At 46.9% G+C, this 13972-nt stretch overlaps 1 long non-coding RNA gene across 1 annotated transcript; it reads left to right on the plus strand.

Annotated features, from left to right (window-relative positions):
- The first annotated feature begins 585 nt into the window (after positions 1-585).
- Positions 586-6083, plus strand: LOC129462313 (uncharacterized). The gene is made up of 3 exons (XR_008650823.2): positions 586-4371; positions 4686-5208; positions 5916-6083. It is a non-coding gene; the product is annotated as an uncharacterized lncRNA (long non-coding RNA).
- The last annotated feature ends 7889 nt before the right edge of the window (positions 6084-13972 follow it).

Consider the following 13972-nt stretch of genomic DNA (forward strand, 5'->3'; position numbering starts at 1 on the left):
TGACATCACCTCATGTCCTGTCCCCATCTCACCTCACATCCCGTCACCTCATGTCCCCACATCACCTAAAGCCCCATGTCACCTTCGTGTCCCATACCCCTCTTTCACATCCCTACCTCATGTCCCCATGTCACCTTCACGTCCCATCTTGCCTCACCTCCCCTTCCCATGTCACCTCCCCTCCCCACCTCCCCTCCCGTCCCCTCCTCACCTGACCTCCCCTCCCCATGTCACCTCTCCTCCCCTCCCCACCTCCCCTCTCCACCCCACCTCCCTTCCGCTCCCCTCCTCACCTGACCTCCCCTTCCCATGTCACCTCTCCTCCCCTCCCCACCTCCCGTCCCCATCCCACTTCACCTCCCCTCCCCTCCTCACCTCCCCTCCCCACCCCACCTCACCTCCCCTCCTCTCCTCACCTCTCCTCCTCACCTGACCTCCCCTCCCTATGTCACCTCTCCTCCCCACCCCACCTCACCTCCCCTCACCTCCCCTCCCCTCCTCACCTCCCCTCCTCACCTGACCTCCCCTCCCTATGTCACCTCTCCTCCCCTCCCCTCCCCTCCTCCCCTCCCCTCCTCCCCTGACCTCCCCTCCCCATGTCACCTCCCCTCCCCACCCCACCTCACCCCCTCTCCCCTCCTCACCTCCTCTCCCCATTCATCCTCACACTCCTGCCTCCCCCATCTCTGAGGTGACTGGGGAATGTCCAGTGGGTGTCAGGCATGTGGGGGGAGATGTGGCCCCCAGGGCTGTGTAGACAACAGGACCCTGCAAGGAAGGGGCCTTCCCACAGTGGGGCCCAAGACCTTAGGCAGAGGCCAGAAATCTGTCCCCAAGTGATGCAGTTAGAGAGGATTTCAGGCCCAGGTTCTCTCTGGCAAGCCCAAGGAAAGGGAAAGAAGCCCATTTTATTGAAATAACACCAGGAGAAATCACTGCCCTTAGCCAGTCACACACTTCATTTTGTCACTTAGAATTAATGGGGCCAAAGAAGTGGTCAGACTAGGCCAGGTGCAGTGGCTCACACCTGTAATCCCAGCACTTTGGGAGGTCCAGGTGGGCAGATCACTTGAGGTCAAGAGTTCGAGAGCAGCCTGGCCAACATGGTGAAACCCCAACTCTACTAAAAATATAAAATTAAGGCCAGGCGCAGTGGCTCACGCCTGTAATCCCAGCACTTTGGGAGGCTGAGGTGGGCGGATCACAAGGTCAAGAGATCGAGACCATCCTGGCCAACATGGTGAAACCCTGTCTCTACTGAAAATACAAAAATTAGCTGGGCGTGGTGGCGCACACCTGTAGTTCCAGCTACTTGGTCTCGGGAGGCTGAGGCAGGACAATCGCCTGAACCCAGGAGGCGGAGGTTGCAGTGAGCTGAGATAGCACCGCTGCGCTCCAGCCTGGTGACAGAGCGAGACTCTGTCAAAAAAAAAAAAAAAAAAATTAGTCGGGCATGGTGGTGTGTGCCTGTAATCCCAGCTACTCAGAAGGCTGAGGCACAAGAATCACTTGAACCCAGGAGGCAGAGGTTGCAGTGAGCCAAGATCGCACCACTGCACTCCAGTCTGGACGACAGAGTGAGACTCCATCTCAAAAAAAAAAAAAAAGGCCAGGCGCGGTGGCTCATGCCTGCAATTCCAGCACTTTGGGAGGCCAAGGCAGGCAGATCACAAGGTCAGGAGTCCAAGACCAGCCTGACCAACATGGCAAAACCCCATCTCTACTAAAAATACAAAAAGTAGCTGGGCGTGGTGGGATGCGCCTGTAATCTTAGCTACTCAGGAGGCTGAGGAAGGAGAATTGCTTGAATCTGGGAGGCGGAGGTTGCAGTGAGCTGAGATCATGCCACTGCAGTCCAGCCTGGGTGGCAGAGTGAGGCTCCATCTCAAAAAAAAAAGAAGTGGCCAGCCTCGAAGTCCTCTGCAGAGCCATGGATTACTTTTGCCACCTTCCTGAAAACCAGGAGCAGAAAGTACAGTGACTTCCCCGTGGAGCAGCATGACATCCCTGGGGGGCAGTGTGTGTACCTGGGTGACCAGCGCTATTGTCTTCTGGGTCAGCTTTTATAGAAGCGGACACTGCCCTTCTGCCACGTCACAGGCCAGGGCCTGACCCCCACGTGCCACTTTTACCATCCAGATAGACATCACTAAGTCATCTCGCGCCCTAAAGTTCCTCTGTAAGGTGGATGTAGTAGTGACAAGAACAGATGTTACTTCCTCCCCTCATCCTAGTCCCATGTGGGGTTAAGAAGCAGGGACATTTGTCTTGAGGCTGGCAGCGTGCCTGGCCTCGGTGCTGAGGGCGTCGTCCCCTGACGCTGTGCCAGGCCCACCAGGTCTGCAGTTGACACCCAAGACGGTCAGGGAGGGTTGATGGAGCTTGGTGGCCTCGGCCAGCCTGGACCAGCCATCAGCGTCCTCACCTTCTGTGCCACTGCCCAGCCCCTTGTAGGATCTGACCCTTCTTTCGCTGCTGTAACAAAATACCTGAGACTGGGTAATTTATAAACAACAGAAATGGATTTCTCACAGGGCTGGAGGCTGGGAAGTCCAAGATCGAGGCAGGTTCTGTCTGGTGAGGGCTGCTCTCGGTATCATAAATGGCGCACTCACCATCATCGTGGTGGAAGGCGAAGACAAGCTCCCTTGAGTGCTAAAAGCTGCTGATGAGGATGGAGGGCCCTCAGGACTCACCACCTCCAAACAGCCCCACCACTTTTTTTTTTTTTTTTTTTTCTGAGACCGAGTTTCACTCTTGTCACCCAGGCTGGAGTGTAATGGTGCAATCTTGGCTCACTGCAACCTCTGCCTCCCAGGTTCAAGTGATTCTCCTGCCTCAGCCTCCCGAGTAGCTAGGATTACAGGCATCCACCACCATGCCTGGCTAATTGGATCTTTATTTGTATTTGTATTTTAGTTTATTTGTATTTTTAATTGAGATGGGATTTCACCATGTTGGCCAGGCTGGTCTTGAACTCCTGACTTCAGGTGATCTGCCTACCTCAGCCTCTCAAAGTGCTGGGATTACAGGCATGAGGCACTATGTCCGGCCAGCCTCACCTCTTAAAACCATGTCATTGGGGATTAGGTTTCAACATAGGAATTTGGTGGGGGGGACACAAACCTTCAGACCATAGGACAGAGCTATCAGGAGTCCTGAGTGAGGAGGTTGGCGTGGGGTGGGACAGTGCTCCCTGTGTGGGAAGGGACAGGGTCAGGGTGGGGAGAGGAGTTGTTTCCATCCTCTGAGAGGCCAGGGATCTCCTCAGAGGGTGGTCCACACGGTATAGCCCATTACATGGGACGCTGGCCTGTGGGCACCTCAAGGCAGCGGCCAAGGCAGCTTCATCTGTTTTCTCACCAGTGCCTGATACAGGCCCTGCCTCAGTGGGACCCTATTAAACTTAGGTGAATTTTAAAGCAATAGGCCAGGTGTGATGGCTCAGGCCTGTAATCCCAGCACTTTGGGAGGCCTAGGTGGGCGGATCACCTGAGGTTGGGAGTTCGAGACCAGCCCGACCAACATGGAGAAACCCCATCTCTACTAAAAATACAAAATTAGCCAGGCGTGGTGGCACATGCCTGTAATCCCAGCTACTCGGGAGGCTGAGACAGGAGAATCATTTGAACCCGGGAGGCAGAGGTTGCGGTGAGCTGAGATCGCGCCACTGCACTCCAGCCTGGGCAACAAGAGTGAAAGTCCATCTCAAATAAATACATGAAAATAAAGAAATGTGGATGCGGACCCCAGGAAGCCTTGTAGTGGAGAAGTCCTAGTGCCTGGGAGCATTCAAGCTGGTACACTCTGCCCTGGGAGGAGACATCCTGGGGGTCTTTGGCTCAGCCCCCTCATTTCTCTCCCAGCTCAGCCTCTAAAACAAGGCCTGCTGTTGGTGACAAAATGCCCTTGGCTGATGTTCTGGGCAATGAGTCACTGCGTGTGGCTGGGCCAGCTTCACAGGTGTGACCCATGCAGGCCCACAGGCCCCGAGCTCAGCAGGCTGCAGCTGGGTTTAATGCTCCACGGTCGCCATCTTGAAACTGTGAATAACTTTTGAACAAGGGGCCCCACAGCCTTTCATTTTGTGAGGGGCCCTTGGCACATTCTGTGGCTGGTCCTGCAAGGGGTGGTGCGTTCTTTCCCGTTTACATTGGTGTAGATTAATATAAACGCTTCCTTTCTTTCCTTGCCTGGTGGGGAATGGATCAGAAAGACAGGGCTGATAATAGAAACCAGCAGAGAATCTCCAAGTGTAAGACATTAGTCAAAGGCCTGGCGTGGAGCCCACAGGTCCTTAGCGTTCTGAAGACGATTGCCTCCCCAGCCCACTCCAAGGAGGAATCAGTGCTGTCTGGCAGCAGCCTCCAGGTGTGTCTCCACAACGGCCCAGCTTTCCTTTTTGCAAATCAATGACATCAATAATCCATTACATGGCCTGCAGAGAAGCCCTCTGGCGGCCACTGTGGGGCCCTGTGGGCCTTATGCCTGCTCTTCCTGATCTGGTGGAGGCTCAGAGAGGAGCTAGGACAAGGGATGGTGCCCCTATACCACCCCACCCCCACCCCCACCCCCACATACTTGCCTGCAGAAGGCCACATGACCAGGATTATGGTGGGTGAGGGCTGGAGGGGAGGCCCAGGTGAGAGGGTGGAATGTGAACAGGCTGGTTATTTGCATGCCAGGGACAAGAGGGAAAAAAGCTCAGCATTAGCAGAGAAGACGGACTTCTGCGGTGGCACCTACAGCTGTTCCCTTGGCCTCGCGAACAACCCAGGTGTGACGTGGGGAACGGGGAATGCAGGCAACAGAGTGATTCCAGCTGCCTCACAAGGAAAAGGGTTTGTGGGAAGAGCAGAGCATCCGGGCTGGAAGCACAGTCAGAACCATGGGTGGAGCCGGACACTCATTGTTCTTCCCCACGTGTGCTGGGCACCCGCTCTGGGTCAGGCTCTGTTCCAGGAGTTGGGTGAAACGGTGACTGAAATAGACAGGACTCCTGTCGGTGATGCCCACGTGAGAGAATATAATCGATGGACAATGCACCGCACATATTTAAAACGTGCAAATTGATCTGTTTTGACATATGGATGTCTGTGAACCAGCTCTACAATTAAGATGGTGACCATCTCCATCACCCTCAAAGTTTCCTGCTCTTTGGAATCCCCCCACTCCAGTCTCCAGCCACCCACTGACCGGCAACCACCGGTATGTTTTTTGTCAAAATATATTTCTTTGTATTTTATAGAATTTTATATAAAGGGGAATTTTTTTGTCACACACTACTCAACATAATTTCTTTGAGATTTATCCATCAATAACTCATCCTTTTTAGTTGCTAAATAGTTTTCTATTGTATGCAGATGCCACCATTTCTTTATCTGTCCTTTATGGATATCAGAATTGTTTTTGATTTTTTTGTTTGTTTGTTTAAAGATAGGGTCTTGGCTGCGTGCGGTGGCTCACGCCTGTAATCCCAGCACTTTGGGAGGCCGAGGCAGGCAGATCACCTGAGGTCAGGAGTTCACGGCCAGCCTGGCCAACATGGGGAAACCCCATCTCTACTAAAAATACAAAAATTAGCTAGGCGTGGTGGTGGGCGCCTGTAATCCCAGCTACTTGGGAGGCTGAGGCAGGGGAATTGCTTGAATCCAGGAGGCGGAGTTTGCAGTGAGCCGAGATCGTGCCATTGCACTCCAGCCTGGGCAACAGAGCGAGACTCCATCTCAAAAAACAAAACAAAACAAAAACATGGTCTTGCTCTGTCACCCAAGCGGGAGTGCAGTGGCACCATCATAGCTCACCATAGCCTCAACCTCATGGGTTTAAGTGATCCTCCGACCTCACCCTCCTGAGCAGCTGGGACTACAGGCATGCACCAACACACGTGGCTAATTTTTAAAATTTTTTTGTAGAGATGGTGTCTCACTGTGTTTCCCAGGCTGGTGTGGAACTCCTGGCCTCAAGTCATCCTGCTGCCTTGGCCTCTGAAAGTGCTGGGATTACAAATGTGGGCCATCACCCCCAGCCCCTCTCTGCAATTTTTGGCTATTATGAATAAAGCTGCTATGAGCAGTCATGGACATGTCTTTGATATTATTTTGTTTCTCTTGGGCAAATAGCAAGGATGATGTGGTCAGTTCATGTGGGAGGTAAACCATTCATTGTTTAAGAGGCTGCCAAACTGTTTCCAAATCGCTGCACCATTCTGCATTCCTCCCAACAGTGCAGGGGAGTTGGCAGGGGCTGCATATCCGGGCCAGCTTTGGCGTGGTCTGTCTCCTTTTAGCCATTCTAGTGACTGTGTATCTCACTGTGGCTCTTACACTCCCCTAATGACTACTGATGTTGAACATCTTTTCACCGACTTATCTGTCATCCATAAATCTTCTTTGGTAAAGTGTCTGTCTCTTTTGCCCGTTGTTAAAACTGGGTCGTTTCTTATTATAGAGATATAACATACGTCAATTTTCTTTTTTTCTTTTCTTTTTTTTTTTTTTTTTTTAGAGACGGAGTCTTGCTCTTTCGCCCAGGCTGGACTGCAGTGGCGCAATCTTGGCTCACTGCAAGCTCTGCCTCCCGGGTTCATGCCATTCTCCTGCCTCAGACTCCCGAGTAGCTGGGATTACAGGTGCCTGTCACCATGCCTGGCTAATTTTTTGTATTTTTAGTAGAGACGGGGTTTCACCGTGTTAGCCAGGATGGTCTCGATCTCCTGACCTCGTGATCCACCCGCCTCAGCCTCCCAAAGTGCTGGGATTACAGGCGTGAGCCACCGCGCCCAGCCAATGTCAATTTTCTAGTGCTGCCATAACACGTGACCACAGTTTTAGGGAATTAAAATAACACAAATGTATTTCATCACAGTTCCATAGGTCAGAAATTTGATACAAGGGCTCTCCTGGCTGAAATCAGGGTGTCAGCAGGGCTGCCTTGCTTTCCAGAAGCTCCGGGGGAGAATCCATCTCCTTGCCCACGTGGGCTACCAGCAGAATTGTTTCATGCAGTTGTAGCACTGAGGTCTCTGTTTCTCTGCTGTCAGTCAGAGGTCCTACTCAGCCTACAGAGGCTTCCCCCATATCTTGGCTCATGCCTTCTTCAACCCCAGAAATGGGGGGCTTGAGTCCCTCTCATGCCTGTCCTTCCTTCCATCACATCATTCTCTGACCAACCATAGCCAAAGAATAGTCTTGACTTTTAAGGGCTCATGTGATTAGATTGTGTCCACCTAGATAATCCAGGATCCCCCATCCAAGATCCTGCACTTACTTCTGCAAAGTCCCTTTTGTCATGTAATGTGACATATTCACAAGGTCCAGAGATGTGGACATGGCAATCTTTGAGGACAATTATTCTACCTACCACATAAAGCTTCTTTATAGGGCCAGTGTGGTGGCTCATGCCTGTAATCCCAACACTGGGAGACCAGGACAGGAGGAGCTCTTGAGCAGGAGTTAGAGACCAGCCTGGGCAACACAGCAAGACCCCATCTCTACAAAAAACAAAAAATTAGGCTGGGCGCAGTGGCTCACGCCTGTAATCCCAGCACTTTGGGAAGCTGAGGCAGGTGGATCACGAGGTCAGGAGATCGAGACTATCCTGGCTAACACGATGAAACCCCGTCTCTACTAAAAATACAAAAAATTAGCTGGGCATGGTGGCAGGCGCCTGTAGTCCCAGCTACTCAGGAGGCCGGGGCAGGAGAATGGCGTGAACCCGGGAGGTGGAGCTTGCAGTGAGCTGATATCACGCCACTGCACTCCAGCCTGGGCGACAGAGTGAGACTCTGTCTCAAAATAAATAAATTTTAAAAATAAAAAATTAGATGCATGCAGCAGCACATGCCTGTGGTCCCTGCTACTAAGGAGGCTAAGGTGGGAGGATCCCTTGATCTCAGGAGGTCAAGACTGCTGTGAGCTATAATCGTGGCCACTGCACTCCAGTGTTGGTGACAGAGTGGAACTATCTTAAAAAACAAAAAACAACAACAAAAAACACAACACAGCAAAAATCATTATGCTTTCCCTATAAAACTGCTTAAGAGCCTTTGTTGGAAATCCATTGACCATAAATGTGTAGTCTTTCTGAACTTTCTACGGTTTTCCCTGGATCTACAACAGGTCTATATTTATGACTCTACCACACTGCCTTTGCTACTGTAGCTTTATAATATTTCTTGGTATCAGGAGTAGCTTGGTGCACTTTTCCAAAGTTGTTTTGGCTACGCTAGATCCTTTATATTTTCACATAAGTTCTAGAACTAGCTTGTCAATGTTTAGCCCTATCCCCACTCTCCCAAAAAAGCCTTCCTGGTATTTTGGTTGGAATTGTGTTGAGTCTATACATCAACCTGGGGAGAACTGATGTCTTAACAATATCGACTCTTCCAATCTGCTCAGTGTCTCTCTCATTTATTTACATCGTTAATTCTCACAGCAATGTTCTGTAGCTTTCAATTACAGAGCTTGCTCATCTTTTGTCAAATGTACCCCCAAGTATTTCATGTATTTGATGGTACTGTATATGGTGGTGTTTTCCAAATTTCCCGTTCCAAGTGTTCATTACTAGCATATAGGAATACAACTGACTCTTTTATATTGACTTTGTAGAATGCTACCTTCCCGAAACTCCATTATTAGTTCCAGTGGCTTTGTGGTAGACTCCTTAGGATTTTCTAGATAGAGAAACATATAATCTGTGAAGAAAGACTTCTTCCTTTCCACCCTGGAGGCCTTTTCTTCCTCTTGCCTTGTTGCACTGGCCAGAATCCACAGTGTAATATTGAACAGAAGGGAGAGGACACCTGTGCCTTCTTCCTGAGAGGGTTACTGAAAGCCCCAGTTACCACTGTGGATTTGTCTATTTCCCCTTGCAGTTTTATCCATTTTTGCTTCCTATATTTCCTGTATTTTGAAGCTCTGTTTTTAGATGCATAGGTAATACGTATTGTTATATCCTTTTAATGAATTACCCCTTTATCATTATTAAATGACTCTCTTTGTCCCTTGCAATATTCTTTGCTCTGAGATCTCCTTTGTCTAATATTAACAGAGCTGCTTCAGGTTTATTTTGATGTGTGCATTACCATGGTGTATTTTTCTCCATCTTTTCACTTTTGTCTTTATATTTCTCATAAGCAGTAGTATATAGTTGTGTATGGCTTTATAATCCAGCCTAACAATATCTGTCTTTTAATTTTGCAGTAGGCAATTTGCTTTTTTTCCCTTGCTCGTGCTTTTTGCTTTTTAAGTGTAATTTTAGAGGAGGATGCATGAGATTCCTCATGATATTTGTGCTGAGATGTAATTCACATACCATAAAATTTACCATTTTAAGGTATGCAATTCAGTTTTTAGTACACTTGTACAATCATCACAATTATCTAATTAATTCCAGAACATTATAATCACCTTCAAAAGAAACTCTATACTCATTTTCAGCCACTCCTCGTTTCACCCATCCCCCTCCTCCCACCTCAAGCTCCTGAAACCACTGTGAATGTTTTCCTGCTAATATCTTTATGGATCTACCTGTTCAGGACATTTCATATAAATGGAATCACACCACGTGTGGCCTTTTGTGTCTGCCTTCTTCCACCTAGCATATTGTTGAGGTTCATCCAGGTTGTAGTGTGTCAGCACTTCATGCCTTTTTATTGCCAAGTAATATTGTGTGGATTCACCAGTTTTGCTTACAGCTGATGAACATCTGGCTTGTGTCCACTTTTTGGCTCTTATGAACAATGCTATGAACACATTAGGTTTATGTGTGCAGATTGTTTTTTTTTTTTTAATTCTCTTGAGTATAGACCTAGGAGGAGAATTGCTAGGTCAACTCCTATGTTCAACATCTTGAGGAACTGCCAAGCTGTTTTCCATAAAGGCTGTGCCCGTTTACAATCCCACTAGCAATGTATGGGGCTTCCAATTTCTCCACATTCTCAACACTGCAGAGCAGTATATTAGTCCATTTTCATATTGCTATAAAGAACTGCCCGAGCCCGGGTGCTTTAAAAAGGAAAGAAGTTTAATTGACTCACAGTTCAGTGTGGTCGGGGAGACCTCAGGAAACTTATAATCATGGTGGAAGGTGAAGAGGAAGCAGGAACCTTTTTCACAAGGTGGCAAGAAGTGCCAAGTGAAGTGGGAAGAGCCCCTTATAAAACCATTAGATCTTGTGAGAACTCACTATCACAAGAACAGGATGGGGAAACTGCTCCCATGATTCAATGACCTCCACCTGGTCGCTCCCTTGACATGTGGGGATTAGGGGGATTACAATTCAAGATGAGATCTGGGTGGAGACACAAAGCCTAACTAACTATATCAATCAGTTTGGGAAAGTTATCTTCCAGTCCATGAACCTGGGACATTTATGTATTTAGGTTTGCAATGCCTTTCAACAAGCTATTTGTAGTTTTCAGTGGACAAGTATAGCCCTTCTTTTGTTAAATTTATTCCTACTTATTTCATTCTTTTTGATGCGATTGTAAATGGAATTATTTTCTTAATTTCATTTTCAGGTTGTTCAGACTGCTAGTGTACAGAAAACACTGGCTTTCCTATGTTGAACATATATCCTGCAACCTTGCTGACCTCATTTATAAGTTCTGATAGGTGATTTTTTAAATGTGTAAATTCCTTAAGATTTTCTAGGTATAAATCATGTATGTCATCTGTGACTAGAGAGTTTTGATTCTTCCTTTCCGATCTGGATGCCTTATTTCTTTTCTTGCTTAATTGTCCTGGCTCATAACTTCCAGTACAATGTTGGAATAACATGGCAAGAGCATTCTTGTTTTGTTCCCAACCTTAGCGGGTAATGCTGTGGTTTTTCATCGATGCGGTTTATCAGGTTGAAGCAGCCTCCTTCCATTATTTTGTATCTTGAAAAGGTGCTGGATTTTGTCCAGTGCTTTTTCTGCATCTGTAAATCATCATGTGGGCTTTGTCTTTTATTCTATTGATAGGGTGTATTACATTGACAGATTTTTGGATATTAAACCAACTTTCCATTCCTATGATAAACCCCACTTTGTCAGTGTACAATCCTTTTTATATGTTGCTGGATTTGTTTTGCCAGTTTTTTGAGGATTTTTACATCTACATTCATATGATATTGATCTAGTTTTTTCTTGTGGTAGCTTTGTTTTGGTATCAGGTAATGCTGGCTTCAGGATGAGTTGGGAAATGTTCTGCCTTGTATTTTTTGAAAGATTTTGTGAGGCCGGGCGCGGTGGCTCACGCCTGTAATCCCAGCACTTTGGGAGGCCGAGGCGGGCGGATCACGAGGTCAGGAGATCGAGACCATCTTGGCTAACACGGTGAGACCCCGTCTCTACTAAAAATACAAAAAAAATTAGCCGGGCACGGTGGCGGGCGCCTGTAATCCCAGCTACTTAGGAGGCTGAGGCAGGAGAATGGCGTGAACCCGGGAGGCGGAGCTTGTAGTGAGCCAAGGTAGCGCCACTGCACTCCGGCCTAGGCGAAAGAGCGAGACTCCTTCTCAAAAAAAAAAAAAAAAAAAAAAAAAAGATTTCGTGATCCAGCACTTTAGGAATCTGAGGGGGGCAGATCACAAGGAGATCAGCCCAGCCAACATAGTAAAACGCCGTCTCTACTAAAAATACAAAAAATTAACTGGGTGTGGTGGCAGGCACCTGTAATCCTAGCTGCCCGGGAGGCTGAGGCAAGAGAATCACCTGAACCCAGAAGGCGGAGGTTGCAGCAAGCCAAGATTGTGCCACTGCACACCAGCCCAGGCAACAGTGTGAAACTCTGTGTCAAAAAAAAAAAAAATTGTCATGGTGATAATTCTGTAAAAGTTTAGCAGGATTCACATGTCTTGGCTTTTCTTTATTGAAAGTTTGATTACTGATTTAATCTTTTTACTTACGAGTCAGTCTGTTTGTCCTAGGAATTTCTCCATTTTATCAAGGTCCATCTGTTGGCAAACAATTCATGGCACTGACACTTTGTATTCTGTAAGGTCAGCTGTACCATCACCTCTTTCATTCTTGATTTTAGTTATTTGAACATTTTTTTCCTTGGACTTGCTAAAGATTTGTCAATTGTTGATCTTTTCAAAGAATGAACCATTGGTTTTATTGATTTTCTCTATTATTTTTCTATTCATTTACTTCTACTCTCATCTTTATTTCCTTTCTTCTGCTTCCTTTGGGTTTAGCTTGCTTTTCTTTTAGTTTGAGGGGAGACAGACAGTATGTAATAAATGTAATTATTGACATGGTTATTTTGAACCTACTACCGTTTTGTTTTGTATTTGTCCATCTCATAAGTTCTCTGTTCCCTTTTCCTTCCTTCTCAGGATTCTTGGATTAAGTATTCCTTACAGCTCTATTTTGTCTCCTACATTGGCTGTTTATTTCTGTTTCACATTTTTGTATTGCTTTAAAGGTTCATACCTAAAAACTGCTTAACACTTTTATATATGTTTTACATCTTTAATTCATCACAATCTGCCTTCAAGTAATAGTGTAAGAATCTTGACAGTATACTTCCATTACTCCTTTCTTCGGTGCTGTGCTATTTTCGTCATACATTTTATGTCTATGTATTATTTTAAACAATCTTACTACAAAGAAACATGCCAACAGCATCAACATTACCATTCTATTTCTATACTTTAGACATACCTCAAATGGTCAGGACACTCTAGCTCTTGGTTAGAACCCTTTTTATGTGGTTTTTCTTTTAGGAAAATTGCCTGGCTTAAGACAAGGCACCCTACATATATTTGTTGAATAAATTTCAACCGCCCCCCAAAAAATACAGAAAATATATTGTTAGAAATATAAATTGGTAGAAAATCTTCCTGGAACGTTAATTTGAAACATGTACCTTGATCAAGAAAATCACTTCTAAAGATTATTCTGGCTAGGCACAGTGGCTCATGCCTATAATCCCAGCACTTTGGGAGACCAAGGCAGGAGGATCACATGAGGTCAGGAGTTTGAGACCAGCCTGGCCAACATGGTGAAACCCCGACTCTATTAAAAATATGAAAAATTAGCCAGGCGTGGTGGCGGGCACCTATAATCCCAGCTACTCAGGAGGCTGAGGCAGGAGAATCGCTTGAACCCGGGAGGCAGAGGTTGCAGTGAGCCAAGATTGCACCATTGTACTCCAGCCTGGGCAACAAGAGCGAAACTCCATCTCAAAAAAATAAACAAATAAAAGATTATTCTAATGAATCTTCAACTGCTTCCAAAGGAGGCATGGTATAGAGGCTGGACAAGTAGCTTTTTTTTTTTTTAACATAGTAAAATATGTATGATACATTACTAAGCAAAAACCTGAGGTAATAATGGCAAAGCGGGTTACAATTTTTGCTTAAAAAGGTCTTTATGTACAGATAGATGCACAAGATGAATTAAAATACTGGATGGACAGTCATCAAATTGTGAGTTATACCTGGGTAGGAGGATTAAGGATACCCACCTAGCAAGGCTCAGCAGACTCCCTGCCTGAACTTGACTCCATCTGGACTTTGGGAGGATCCTGGCCCCAAACCACCCTCCCAAGAACCTCCATGAGTTCTCTACCTTTTGTGCCCTTCCCTTCCCAGCATCACTGCAAATGTTCCACCCCTTCCCGCACCACGCCCCATCCGTGAGCACTTAGCATCCTTCCCTGGCACAGGTAGGAGCAACGCTGAACTTCCTGGAACAGTCCACATTCCAGACAGCTGCCTGCAGCAGAACCACACACCACCAAAAGGAAATAGCATCTTCATCACTGACTGCCCAAGGGCCAGGCTGCTCTCCAGAAAGTCTGGAAACTTTCCTTATCAACCTTTAGGATTGGTGGTTTTTAAATCTTGGATAATCACATACCATTTCTGATTTGTCAGTAGTTTGACATTTTCATGAACACTTGTTCTGTATTTTTCCTTTTAGGATGATCTTTCCTGGACGGTGTGTGGGGTAGCTTAAGCCCCACCCCCTTCTCCT

This window comes from Symphalangus syndactylus, chromosome 14 (assembly GCF_028878055.3).
Source record: "Symphalangus syndactylus isolate Jambi chromosome 14, NHGRI_mSymSyn1-v2.1_pri, whole genome shotgun sequence".
NCBI lineage: Eukaryota > Metazoa > Chordata > Mammalia > Primates > Hylobatidae > Symphalangus > Symphalangus syndactylus.